Raw genomic sequence first — 13,794 nt, 5'->3', positions numbered from 1 at the left:
TTTTAATTGGTAGTCTCGAAGAATGATGAATACACTGTTTATTGTGACAAGTTTTCTAATAGGCGAAGACAGCATGGAATTACGACCGAGGGTAGCTCAACCCACAAATCACATTTTTTCCTACTGGAGAGAGAGTGGAAGGAAAGACAGAGGGACAGTAACCTACTCACTTCAATTTGGATTGCTTCTCATCTTCGTCGGACCCTTCTTGTTTCATTTGCTTATTTAATTTTAAATTAAACCAAAGAATATGTTAAGTCTGGAGAAGATTGCTGAAGAGTGACTGCTCTGTTCGGGTACCTGGTCAGAAGTAGAATTCTTGCATGATAATACGGTATTGGTGCTCATCGGAGAGGGTTGGTGACATTTTGATGATGAAGAAATGCCATAGAGTTAGAGTCACATTTACAAGACAATGTTCTTTAAGAACTGAGCCTAGATGTTTGCAGTATTGAACCCATAAATGATCAGGACAAATATCATTCTGATGGTGAAGGGAGAAAGTGGTATTTATTAATATAATATGTTTAACCAAAGTGCCTCTTACCTATACTTTATAGAATAAAAGAACATTTTAACAACGACACATGAGTTTAACCCTCACAACAGCATCACACAGCAAGGTCCAAAACTCAAATTGTCCAGAAGACATTTTATTAGCTTTCTAATACACACCTGGTCCAAACGATGGAAATCCCTTCAACCGTCATTCCAGAGATGATCTGAGAGGTGGCCAGCATCCCTGATCATATTCTTTTTTTTTTTTTTTTTGGCCATGCCACGCAGCATGCAGGATCTTAGTTCTCCCACCATGAATCGAACCTGTGCCCCCTGCAGTGGAAGCGCAAAGTCCTATCCACTGGACCACCAGGGAAGTCCCGATCATGTTCTTTGATCAAAGAAGAAGACTTCACTCTCTGGCATCTTCAGTTCAGTGAACTGATGCGGTGTGGCCCATCTCAGTACCTAAAAATATAACTTGTAATACTGCTTGCAGTGTTCAAAACCAAGGACTTGAGTGAGCTTGCTCGGCAAGCTTCTCATCGTCTTTCTAAGAAATGTGCTTGCATCAAATAGCAGAATTTTCGGTCGGAAAGGGAAAATGTCAGTAGTTTAGTGACCCATCTTCCAAAAGCTAGTAAATGTATTTCAAACGACAATAAGGTCAGGAGAAAAAGAACCCGACCTAAAGACTAACCCTCAAGTGCTGCCTGGGGTCCTCTTTCATTTCTAGTTATAACCTGGCCAAGCTGGACGTCCTGGTGGAATGGAGATGTTTAGAAGGCTAACCTCTCCTCAGGTCATACAGTCATTTCCAGCTCGGGGTCTGTGAGTACCAACCATCTCTTGATTGAAAAAGGGAAGCGACACTGGTGCTGGGAGAGAGGCCAAATGTATCCAATACTTGCCTCTCTTTGGGGCAGCTCTGCACTTGACATTCAAAGTCTTTTAAAGGATAGAGTAGACCGTATTCTCCTTCCATTGGGGAATACACAAATGCCACCTACAATTCAAAGGTCTCCCAAAGGACTTATATAAGGAGAAAGTACTGTATAACCCAGGAGATCACTTATCAAATAAACATTAATACTTTCTTAATGATCCCCTTTTCTTTTGCTTTGCCCTCTGGTAAGATGCTTAGCTACTTCTTTGGCTACCTCGTAACTTGTATAGGAATGAGCATGACTTAAGCAACTTCAAATAGTGTGTGGACTTTTTACTACTTAACCATTGGATTCAGTGTGTGTAGACTGTTAGACCCTAAGTACTCTCAGCTGACTTTATGTTACGTTAGTAGTTAAGATGCTTCTGAGCCTGACTGTCATACAGCCTTAGGGGTCTCTGTGACTAAATATGTTATCAATGAAGCATCATTACAAGAAGTCTATTTTGAGCCTTTGAGCCAGGCTGGTTTTTTACCAAATTTCTCTCTACAGTGAGTTGTCCTAATGAGACGACTTTGGATGAATTGGAGTGCTTATACAGTACAGAACACATCCTTTCCTAACAAAGAAAAATCTCTCCCTCTCTGCCCATCTCCTCTCTTTCTCTCCCTCTTCTCTTCTTCCTTCCTTTCCTCCCAGTGAAAAAAGAGAGTCTGTGAGAATTAAGCAGAGTTTCTTAAGTGTAAGCTTGGATTTCTGCATCATTTTCTTAATATTTATGTACTGAATATGTGACTTAATAGACATTTAATCAAAAACTTTTTAGTGGAAAAGAGAATCAAACACAATGCTTTGTTGTGCAATAAAACAGATCCTTAGTTTCTATATTTTGTTTTTAGAGAATTATTCTGGTACAATCAGAATAAATACATAAAATAACTTCCATAGAGGACAGGATATAAGCAGTCATAGCTCCTTAGATACTCATAGCTTCTGACTCCAATGAAAACAAGGTCTTGTTGACATTATATAGTAAACACAAAACAATAAACTTTAGTGGCTCACCTGGTATATGAACCATGACACATGAAAACATCTAAGTGTGTTTTAACAATGGTTTTATTTATTTCAGTTAATTCCCTCAGTTAATGTTTACCAAACGCTCCCCTAGGATTAGCCACTTTGAGAGATTACTTGGAAACCAAGCTACTCTCCCTGCCCTCGGGCAGGTTGCCTCGAATGTGGCTCTTTCTTTGGACTAAAGGGATCAAGATTTGTATTGGTTTCTCTCCTGGACAAACAACACACCAGGCACACCTGTGAACTATAATTTAAAAATCTCTCTAGAGGACCAGCAGTAGAGTCTACTCTTCTCCATCTAAAGAACCCCACGTTATGGATCATTCTGAACACAACTCTAATACAAAAGATTTCAAATCAGTCATTTAATGGAATCATCCTTTGCAAACCCACTCAGAGAAAGTACATTGCAGAGATGTAGGTGGCCCTGCATATTCTTTTCCTCTTGATGGAAGACAGACCCCCTTTATTCTAAGAATGGGATATAACACCTAAACTCTTCTTCTAGTTCTGTAACTCACCAGCACCTCCTGAAGTCCACTCTTTCACAAGCATCACAATGTGTGAACAACATGAGGACAGGTCAGCTGGAATTCTGCTGCCATACTTCTGCACAGCATTTGTGACAAGAGGACCAATTCTTGTGAAGGGATTCAGCTCTGGAAGCAACAAAAGAGCCTCTTTATCAAGTCATCTTACCTCTAATTATTTTCCAAGGTACCAACTCCAAAGTCAATTTTTAAAATGAGAACAGAACTGTGTAAAACCCACAGAGAGCCTTTCCTCATACAAATCAGTGCTAAAGGCTAAAGCAGCCCCCAACTGAGAAATTAAATTAGAGTAACAACAGAGTGAAATGTAATGACATTTAGATTTTAAAAGTTGGAAATCTGATTTCAGCTGCTGCTTTGAAAATATCTATTTAGTATAAACTTAAAAACCAACTTAGTCCTTTAATAGGAAAACAAAAATTTTTTAAGATGCAAATGGTTTACAAATTAGAAATTTACATAATTGTATTAATTTGAAAACAAGCACATTATGGTTCTTTGAAACTTTCATTTTTTTTCTAGCCATGATAGCAATAATAAAAGGATGAAAACAGGTGTCTTCACTCACCATATGGCAAATGAATGGGACTCAAAGATTCCACATTCCAACTTGTCAAGGCTTAGAAATGTATCATTTGGCCAGAAACTATAAATATTACTGTTATCTCTCTCTCTCTCTCTCTCTCTCTCTCTCACACACACACACACACACACACACACACACACACACGTGCATAAAAAAACAGCCAAACAACTCATTTCTAGAAAACAACGACCCAAAAAACATAGTTCTACCCGAAAATGCCCATTTTGAAGATTTTCAAGGTCAACGCAATTGTCATTTGTAAAAACAGACTATAGTGGGAGTTTCTGTGACATTAATTCAAAGGTTAATATGTTTCCTTAAGATTTTTCTCCTAGAATTGATCCCAGTATTACATGGTAATGACACAGGAATTCTTAGAAAATGTCTTCCATAGGTTCGAAATATTCCTCACTGTTTATTTCTGTTTCCATATCCTTGGATGTTAAGAACATAATACTTTGAGATTTTGGTAGTTATTTTTATTTTGATAAGAGATTTTAAAACAGAAGTACATGGTATTTTCCTACAGTTTTTACTAGAAAGATTACACAGAAACATTTTAAATAGGGAAAGAAAGCCGATTCTGTCTTTAGAAATAAAGTTGATAAAACAAAATAGACTAATGTGAGACTCTTTTAATTTTATTGGGAGAAAAGTGAGAATGTTGACTTTACAAACTTTTAAACAGTTTTGCTTTCTTCCCGATCTTTCAAGTGCATTTATTTTCTTTCCCCTGACATTTGTGTGCATTTTCTTCAGTATTGTGTTTTGCTAAAGAACAAATACAACAACATCAAAAACAACTGCTGTAGCAACAACACCTACTTTTACTTTGTTTTCTTTCCTTTTTCCTGCCTTTCTTGCTTTCTTTTCTTCTTTCTTTCATGGGCTTTGTTTTCTTCTCTCTCTGAGATTTGTCGTTCTTCCAGTAATGTTTCCCTTTTAGTTTTGAAACCATTACCATTTTCACTAAATCATTAGCATTCTCATTCATCTGAAAGCTGGCAAGTGAGCACAGGGTTTTCGCAGTAGCCCTTCTTTAGAAAATGTTCAGGCTTTTGGATGAAGGGAAAAAAAGAACTTCCTGCAAAAGATCAAAAGCATCATGTTGAATAATGTGATGACAATCTGTGCCTTGCTTTTCTCTCAGTGGAGGTTCAACATTGACATTTAAGATGTAAAAAAGAAAAATCCCTGTAAGACTTTAATTGAGTAAGAATAAAAGGTCAAAGATCACGCAGATGAAGTTGTTTTGGATGACTGAATACTTTGCGATGAAATAAATGGCAAAAAAATTATTAAAATCTTAACAGCGTTGAAGTATTGATATTTAAAATTATAATCATCAGATGCACAAGACTTCTACTACTACCCAGACGTGGCCTCCGCTGATTACATGATTCCTTAAACACTCTAAGTGAATTTCTACTACAGATATTTATTTTTTCTGATGTTTGGCCCTGTAACATAGGAAATGTCAGGATTGTACCTTAAAAAAGAAGAAAGAAAAGAGAAATGTAAACTTTAAAAACTAACATTAAAAATCAAGTCCATTATAATAAAAATCACTTAAAATACAGAAAGGCAATTACTGGAAGACTAAGAAAATTTGTGTAGGGGCTCACATTAAGCAGATCCCTAAAAGTACAAAGCAGAATCTTTCTCAGTGGCCTCAGGAATTCAAGCTTTTGGCAAGGTATTTTAAGCCCATTTGTCTATACAAAAAATCTTTATCCTGGACAAGGAATTGTATGTTTTATAATCATTTTAAGTGCCTGCTTCTGTACCAAGCGCCCTCAAAAACACTCAGCAAATTTATATTTATCTAGCCACTGAGTGACATAACTGTGTAATAGAATTATTCACAGAACTTAATAGCCTTTGTGATTTTCCCACGGGAATTCTTCGAAAACATTCAGAGTCTAGTGGTTTTTTTCATCTGTTTACTAGGGTGCTGCGTATTTGTACGATATTGAAGCTTATCCCTGGGAATTCAATTATGCAAAGAATTTGGAGCCATTCAGTCTTAAATCCATGTCTAAAATAATTCTTGCTACCACTTGCACCTGTTTTCCTTCAAAATACATCACATGTTGAATATAAATAAAGCCCATATAAATATAAAAGTGTTAAAATGGCCAAGTTATAGTGGTACATTTTATAACTTTCATTCACACTAAAATCACAGAATCCCCGTGGTCTGCAATGAGTGGCAGTTATTCCCATTCTGGTTCTAGAGACTCGGTTCCAGGCTTTCACCCTGGGATCTGTGCTCCCACTACCTCCTTAGTGCAGGTGGCAACATGTTGCGCTCCTCTGGGTCCTAGTGTCTGCCTACCCATTGTAGACAGGGGCAATGTAGAGTTAGAGGCAACAATATATTTAGGTGACTAACATTTTGTCCCGGGGAGCAGGGTGATAAGACCTTGCTAAGCTCTGAAACTCTGCCCGGCTACACTGGTGAGGATGAATCAACTGATCTGATCTATTGCCGGGTGTCTTTACTGCCAAGGAGACTAGTCACTTTTATGCAAAGTTAACCTAACTCTATCATTACTTGATTTATTTTTAATATCATTTAATTTTAAATTAATCATTTATTACTTTTAAATTAATTCGTATTTTAATTTAACACCAGAAGGAAATGCAAAGACAGCCCCTTATAACTGTTGAAGACAAATCCCCCCAAAGGGGCAAAATACACAAAAGAAGGCGGAGTCGGGGGGGGCGGGGGGGGGGGAAGAAATCCTGTCAAAGCTCTTCCGGCACTTCCAAGGCTCAGGGGAGAAATGGTCATGTTTTAGCAAAAATGTTGCGATCAGCAACAGAAATGTGTGGCTCAATCAGTCCTCACCATAGGAGAAAAAGAAGGTGTGTGTGGTAGGGAAATTTCCAAGCTGCGTGGGACAAAGCCTGACCTCCAGGATGTTGGGGAAGGGAACCAAGGAAAGGAAGATTCATGATCCAGCCCCACCACAGTATTGACAGTGGAAGGTAGGATCTCCCTGCCAGAAAGTCACAACCAGCACACAGGCACCCAATTTAAAGGAAAAGCCCCCAAACCAGATTTAGTCAAAGTGGACCTGACTAGAAAAAAAGTCACCAGAAGCAGTCAGGCTCTGCTGAGACTACCCTCTACTGATTCCTCCCTAACTGCCCCCCAAGCCAGGAAACTGCCCCAGAGGAAGTTTGATAGGAAGCTTTGAAAATCCTATTCCCAACAGCTCCCAAGGCATTTCAGGATGTTAAGATCTCATCCTAGAAATTTAAATGCGACTAATTGCAAAGTGACAAAAGGTAGTAGAGAAGGTTACTGGACAGAATAACATTATATCCAAAGGAAATTGGGGCAGGTCAGAGATGCATGCAGGGTACTCACCAGGGGAAGAATATTTGGAGAAGGGTATAGGCAAAAAAGGTCAGAACATTTCCCCAGACCTTCCTCAGAGTTGAAACCGTTCAGAAGACAAAGAGTCAGAAACACAGAGGCTGCATTAGAACACGAGAGCTGAGGCCTGACGTCGTTGTGCCACTTCTGATGAGGACCCCCCTCCCTTTCCACAGCACTGCCACCATTTGGCTTGAATTCTGGAGAGACCGCTAAATCAAGAGGCACTGCTGATACCCAAGTGGCAGAAGAGAAGGCCTCAAAGGCAGTGGCCTGAATCAAAGCAGCTTTGTTTATAATTTACAGATGGATGATTTTCTGTTGGAACGACCTACACAGCATATTCCTTCCAGGGCATTTCCTGTACATTAAAACGGGTCTGCTCTGTGTGGATGAATTCTCTAATTCATCTCCTTGGAGATGAGCCCTCCTTCTATGGAGATGAGGACCCCAGGCTCATGACTTGGTGTTTTTAAACCTAAGTTTTATTATAATTCAGGTATGACACGGTCAACAGGTCAAGAGACAACTGCCATTGAAAAGATAGCTTAGTTATACTCACAGATCCCAAGAGGAGCTGGCACACTGCATGCACCACCAGGGCACTAGGGGAGCAACAGTGTACATCAGGAGGCAAGGGACTTCCCTGGTGGCGCAGTGGTTGGGAATCTGCCTGCCAGTGCAGTGAGAAGACCGCACACCGCCGCGAGAGATGGCCCCCGCTCGCGCAGCAACAGAGACCCAACACAGCCAAAAATAAATTAATTAATTAAAAAAAAATCAGGAGGCAAAAGGAACAAAGGCAAAGTGCAGGCAAGAGCCTTTATCATGGTTTTCATGGGAAGGAATGGGTGAGGCAGGTAAGCGGTTTAGGATTTGCTAGTTTGAATCATTTTGCTGGGCCCTGGGACACTGAGCTGTCCCTAATTATCTGGTACCTGGCGCTAGGGTGATGAGGGCAGATGGTATGGCCCAGGGTGTGAGGGCCAGATAAAGGAGGCGGTGGGGTTAGGAGCTCTGAATTGTTTGGTTTGCATATGAAAGGCATAAATGGCTAGGAATTGATTAGTCCTCTTTGAGTCTGTGGTAAGGGCAGAGTTAAGTAGATTCTAGAAGAAGAACTAGGATCTTTTCATCTTAACTCCCAAGATATTTAATTATACTCCAAATCACAGCAATAAGCACAAAGACCTTCAAAACCAAACATAAAAATTTTAGACTATTTCTTTCCTCCTCGCAAACAGCACTCAAATCCCTCAGCAAAAGGTAAAAGAAGGAAAAGCAAAGTTTGTGAGAAGCAATGAGGAGTCTTCTGTCCCAGTTGTGTCCAGTCCCCCAGGCCCTCAGTCCAGCCACTGGAAGTTCCTAGGAGTTGTGAGCAGAGAAACAAGACGTGGGGTTGGGGGGGCGGCGGAGGGCGGGGGTAGCAGGTGGCTGGATGGGCCTTTTTTAATGTTTCAGAGGAAATCTGAAATGAGTGAATTTTTGGCCAGTGAACAGGGAAGGCCCTTTTGCCAAACTTACTAATTAATAGATCAGTTGTTTTTATAAGGCAATGAATACAATGTCCAAATAGCCAAGAAACAGTCATAGGGGATTTTCAATTCAGCTTGAATTTCTACCCAAAGTAACATTAATTACTGATCATATTTCCTGGAATTGCTGTTTTCCCCACAATCTGCTAGTGAATTGACTTTCTTCTTTAACTTAAAGGTCAAAAAAAAAAAAAACAAATTGGAGATAAGCCCCATCCTGTCCCTGCTACTACATGGAGGGACAGACAAATATTAACACGGAGTCAAGCTCCTCAAATGTACTGTGGCCTGTGCTTCTCTCTCTAAAGGTGTCTTGCCTCCCTCTTTCATACGTAAGATAATTGACAGGGATGTCCTCCAATTCACATTTTTCTTTTGTGATTTGGAGCACGGAGGAGGGATTTCTCCCTTTTCTAACAGATACTACAAAGTTACAAGCAAGCAAAAATTATGTTGACAGAGGAATTTCTATCTTGGCTGATTAAAAAAAAAAAAGATGAAACAACTTCTGGAAATATTTAATAGTTGTGTTCTCTCTCCTGGACTGTTTTGAGCGCCCGGCCTTTCTGCGGCGGATTAACAAGCCCGTAGGTTCAGAGACAAAGGCTGAGGTAGGCTAGGGTTCCACCCCTGCAGGAAGGAGGGCGAGTTTATGATTCTCTGCAACACCAGTTAATGGAGCCTCTGGAGTCTTATCTGATGTTTTCCCAGATTCCAGATTTCCCAACATCAGTCAAGCAGTCCTGACTTTTATTGAAGAGACAATCTGTCTAGAGATATTACTGTTTCCTTAAGCAACTCAATAAAAAGACAAAGAAAAAGCCACAGGGTTAGTTCAACTATTCTGTAAGCTGACTTCAGAAAGAAAATTTTTATTCTGTTTCTTAGATATATCACACATATTTCAAAGAGGGGATAAATGGCATTATATGCTATTTGATCAGAAAATGGATTCCATTTTGACAGAATCCTAGAGAACACCAAGACGTTCTGGCCTATAGAAATTTACCATAATTTTACTGACTGCATAAAATCCAGGGATATACACTGGGATCAATGTGGACCCTGGATTAGTCTGGATTCAAAGAAATAAATTTTCACAAAAATTCTCCTGATGAAATACTACATTGTCTTCAAATCTCCACTCAATTACATTTCTTCATTAAAAAGAAAAGGCTGTGAGGGGTTCCTTCCATTGTCTGCCTTCCTTTCTGATATTTCATGTTATTTATCAGCACCATTTGGATCCCACATGCTGGCAACCTACCATATGGATTCTATACCGAATTAGAAGATTCATGTGATCTAAATTTTACATATCAGGGAGGGATATGTTATTGCTAAATGAGTAAGACTGAGTCCACTAAGAGGCCTCAAGGAGCTTAGGGTCCAATTGAGGAAGCCAGACTTAGCATATGATGAGCCTCAGTTAAATACATCGGTGTGAGATGTCAGCAAATAACCAGGACATGTGTGTGCCACGGAAGACAGGGAAGGGGTCTGCAGGTGTACCGAGGAAGACTTCAAGGGAGAATTGAGACTAATGGATGGCTTGGGTTTGGACTAAGAACCCAGAGGCAGGCTTAATTTATAAGCTGTCTGATGAGTTTTGAGCAACTTATCAATTAGATATTTAATTAGAGACAAGGGATGAGACAGATAGGAAATTTGTGGCTAGACTATGAAGAACTTTGAGGGCACAGGTTAAGACTAAGGAGCAAGGTCAATATAAAAAAATGGTTTTTGCACTTAATAGTGACCAGGCATATGGTAGATTCTCAAGTTTTTGTTGAATAACCATATAGTTAATGAAAGAAGTTTCTCCTTTATAAGAGACTTTCAGGAGAAGATCTGAGAAAGATTGAATTAGAAAAAATACCATTTGCAACTCAATGAGAATACTGTAACTGGGCAAAATAGATGCTAAAAATGTTATGAGAAATATTGATTGGGGGCTTCCCTGGTGGCACAGTGGTTAAGAATCCGCCTGCCAATGCAGGGGACATGGGTTCGATTCCTGGTCCCGGAAGATGCCACATGCTGCGGAGCAACTAAGCCTGTGCACCACATTTACTGAGCCTGCGCTCTAGAGCCCGCCAGCCACGAGCCACAACTACTGAGCCCGTGAGTCACAACTACTGAGCCTGCACTCTAGAGCCCGCCAGCCACGAGCCACAACTACTGAGCCCGTGTGCCACAATTACTTAAGCCCGCGTGCCTAGAGCCCACGTTCCGCAATAAGAGAAGCCACCTCAATGAGAAGCCCACGCACTACAACGAAGAGTGGCCCCCGCCCGCCGCAACTAGAGAAAAGCCGGCGCGCAGCAACGGAGACCCAACGCAGCCAAAAATAAAATTAAATTAAAGGAAAAAAAACAAGAAATATCGATGGGGAACTGAACAGCTGGTGACTCAGTCAGCATCACCAAGTGAGACAGCCAGACGCTGAGTGTGCCCTGATGGGATCCAGGAGGACACGCTGGGCTACACATGTTCTTGCCAAAAACTGGTCCTGAATGGAATCACGCTTCCAGATCTAATTAACCAGTTTACTGGAAACGATGCTAAACAACATCAACAAAATTCAGAAAGGGGAAATTCTAGAGGACAAACAACTCAGTTTCTCCAACAAACAAAGGGCACAGAAAGAAACAGGGGATGTGAACATGTAGATTAAGTGAAATTAAGAGGCCAGTGAAACACAGAAAGAAACAGGGGCTGTGAACGTGTAGATTAAGTGAAATAGGCCAATAAAACAAAAGCCCTCTCTGTGAGAACTTAGGATTCTTAACTCAAGCAACCTACAGGTAAAAAGATATTTTTAAGAAGATTGGAGACATTTTAACATGAACTGAGTATTAGATGATATTATATAACACATAGTTCTTGCTGATTACAGTTACATACTGGTTTACACGATATAGTGTCTGAAAATCTCCAGAGATGAAGAAGTGACCACCAAAATTACTGGCTGCAGAACCACGCTGTGCTGCTAGATCATCACCAGCAAAATGCGTGTCACGTGCCCCTGCCTCTCTCCCATTTAATTCTGTTCCAAACTCAGGCCACACACCTGTGCATTTCATTGGATAAATCTAATAAACATCTGTAATGGTAGCTTTATTTCACCCTTTAGGACATTAAAGGCCAGGCTTTGCTGGCTAGATCACAGAGTTTTGTGTAAGAGACATCCAGACAGGAAGAGAAAGGGGTGGGAACTTACCCTGTTCTAGTAACAGAGGACAATGGGAAAAGGGGGTTAAGAGAGAGAGAGACAGAGAGATGGTGGAGGGGAAGGAGGGAGTGATTAGGTAAGTGAGGATCACAGAAAGAGCAAGTGGGAGCTTGCCCCCCCCCACCATTTCCCATTTAAGACTCTGGAAAGTCTTTTCCCATTTAAGACCTCTCCAGGGGTCCCTGTTCCAAGGTTGCACACAGCCAAATACACTAGTGAACAGTACCTGCGATGTCCACAGCCACTAGAAATTGTATTGGCCCAGCAACTAAGGGGCAATGCCTGGGGCAACAAAGGGGGACTTCAGACTCTGCCTCAGCAGTATGGTCAGTGTCACGCCTTGCCTGTCGTTAAAACAGGAAAACCACCTGAAGGGGGTCCTCTGCACTGGCTTAAATGGGGTGGTGCTGGGACTGCATCTCAAGAAGATTAGACACTTCCTTCTCTCCAAAGAAGTTGTCAATTATTTCTCCCTCCCTTTCCGCCCTCCCTTCCAGCTTCCCTCGCCAGAAGAAAAACACTTGAGCCTTATTCCGGGGGCAAGTGTGACTGCATTTTGAATACCGTCCTTGACACTCACATTCCAGGAGGGCTCTGACCTTTTCTGATTCTTCTACAGTCCTTTGCCCCCAGATATACCCACTTTCTAAGGAGCCCTCTTCAATAGCCCTTAGTGACTAACACAGTAGATGACCTACGGTAATGCTAAAGAATTAAGGAAGCTGAATGCTGGAAGGCGGAGAGCAATTTGGAGATTCTGCTAGAGCTCTCACACCCCCATTCCCACCCCATGGGACGTGAGCAGGCTGTTGGTTTTGATAAAGAACTTCCAGTGAGTGAGAGAATGATGACCTTCAGGGAGAGCCACTAGTTTAGAGTTTGCTGTATGCTGGCAGGAAAGATTTGCATTTTCAGTGCCATCACAGAGACCCAAAGAAGGGATAACTGAAGACAGCTGGAACTGGCTAGGAAAAGATTTGGGCAGCAAAGTGTCCTTGTATAAGCAGGGCCCCCTGCTCAGGTGTTCCTCAGTGCCACAGCTGCCCTGGCCTGTGCTGAGTCTCTGCACCACTGTCCATGAGACGTAGGGTCACTGGTGAAGTGTCTACCTGGTGCGACTTCCTGGACCCAGATACTGGCTGGCGTGGAGGAACTATGCTACATTTTTGTCCGTTAAAGTGCAAATATTTGCCCTGTAAGAAAAAAATCTGAACGTCAGTGAGTTTAAAAATGAGTACTAGAGGGCTTCCCTGGTGGCGCAGTGGTTGAGAGTCCGCCTGCTGATGCAGGGGACACGGGTTTGTGCCCCGGTCCGGGAAGATCCCACATGCCGCGGAGCAGCTGGGCCCGTGAGCCATGGCTGCTGAGCCTGTGCGTCCGGAGCCTGTGCTCCGCAACGGGAGAGGCCACAACAGCGAGAGGCCCGCGTACCGCAAAAAAAAAAAGAGTACTAGAGTCAGTAGAATCTACTGAAAAATTCATAAGCCGTGAATTGAACAAAAATCCTATCAAGTATGATATGGTTTCATGGGAAGAATAGGTTACAAAACCAAAGGTAGAGTGGGATCCCCATTTTGCATTTATATGAAGATAGTACCTGTCTGTTGAGGGAAGCACGTGGAGGGGATGTGAGTGGAGACAGGGGTAGATGGAGGGGGTGGGATGTGAGGGTAGGGGTGATGCCAGGAGTGTGGGGGGGTGTGGAAGGGAGTGTGAGTGTGTCAGGGTTCGCGTGCGCACGTGTGTGCATGCTCTCACAGGCCTAAACACAGCGAAAACTATAGTGGGCACCCAGACTTCTAAAACCTTGAAGGTTGGTATTGAAGGCAAAAAGGCGGTGCAAGGGTTCTGTCACTCCTCCACCCCGTTCCCCCAGTAAAACTCAATGATGTTTAAGAGCAAGAACTTTGGAGTCAGACCTGGTTTTCAATCCTAACCCAACGTTCACTAGCTGAGGGACCCTGGACAAGTTATTCAGCCTCTTGACATCATTCTCTCATCTGTAAACAAGGATATTTCTTAGCACCCATATGG

This window comes from Grampus griseus, assembly GCF_964374135.1.
Source record: "Grampus griseus genome assembly, chromosome: 18".
NCBI classification, from domain to species: domain Eukaryota; kingdom Metazoa; phylum Chordata; class Mammalia; order Artiodactyla; family Delphinidae; genus Grampus; species Grampus griseus.
Note: the sequence above shows the minus strand (reverse complement) of the source record.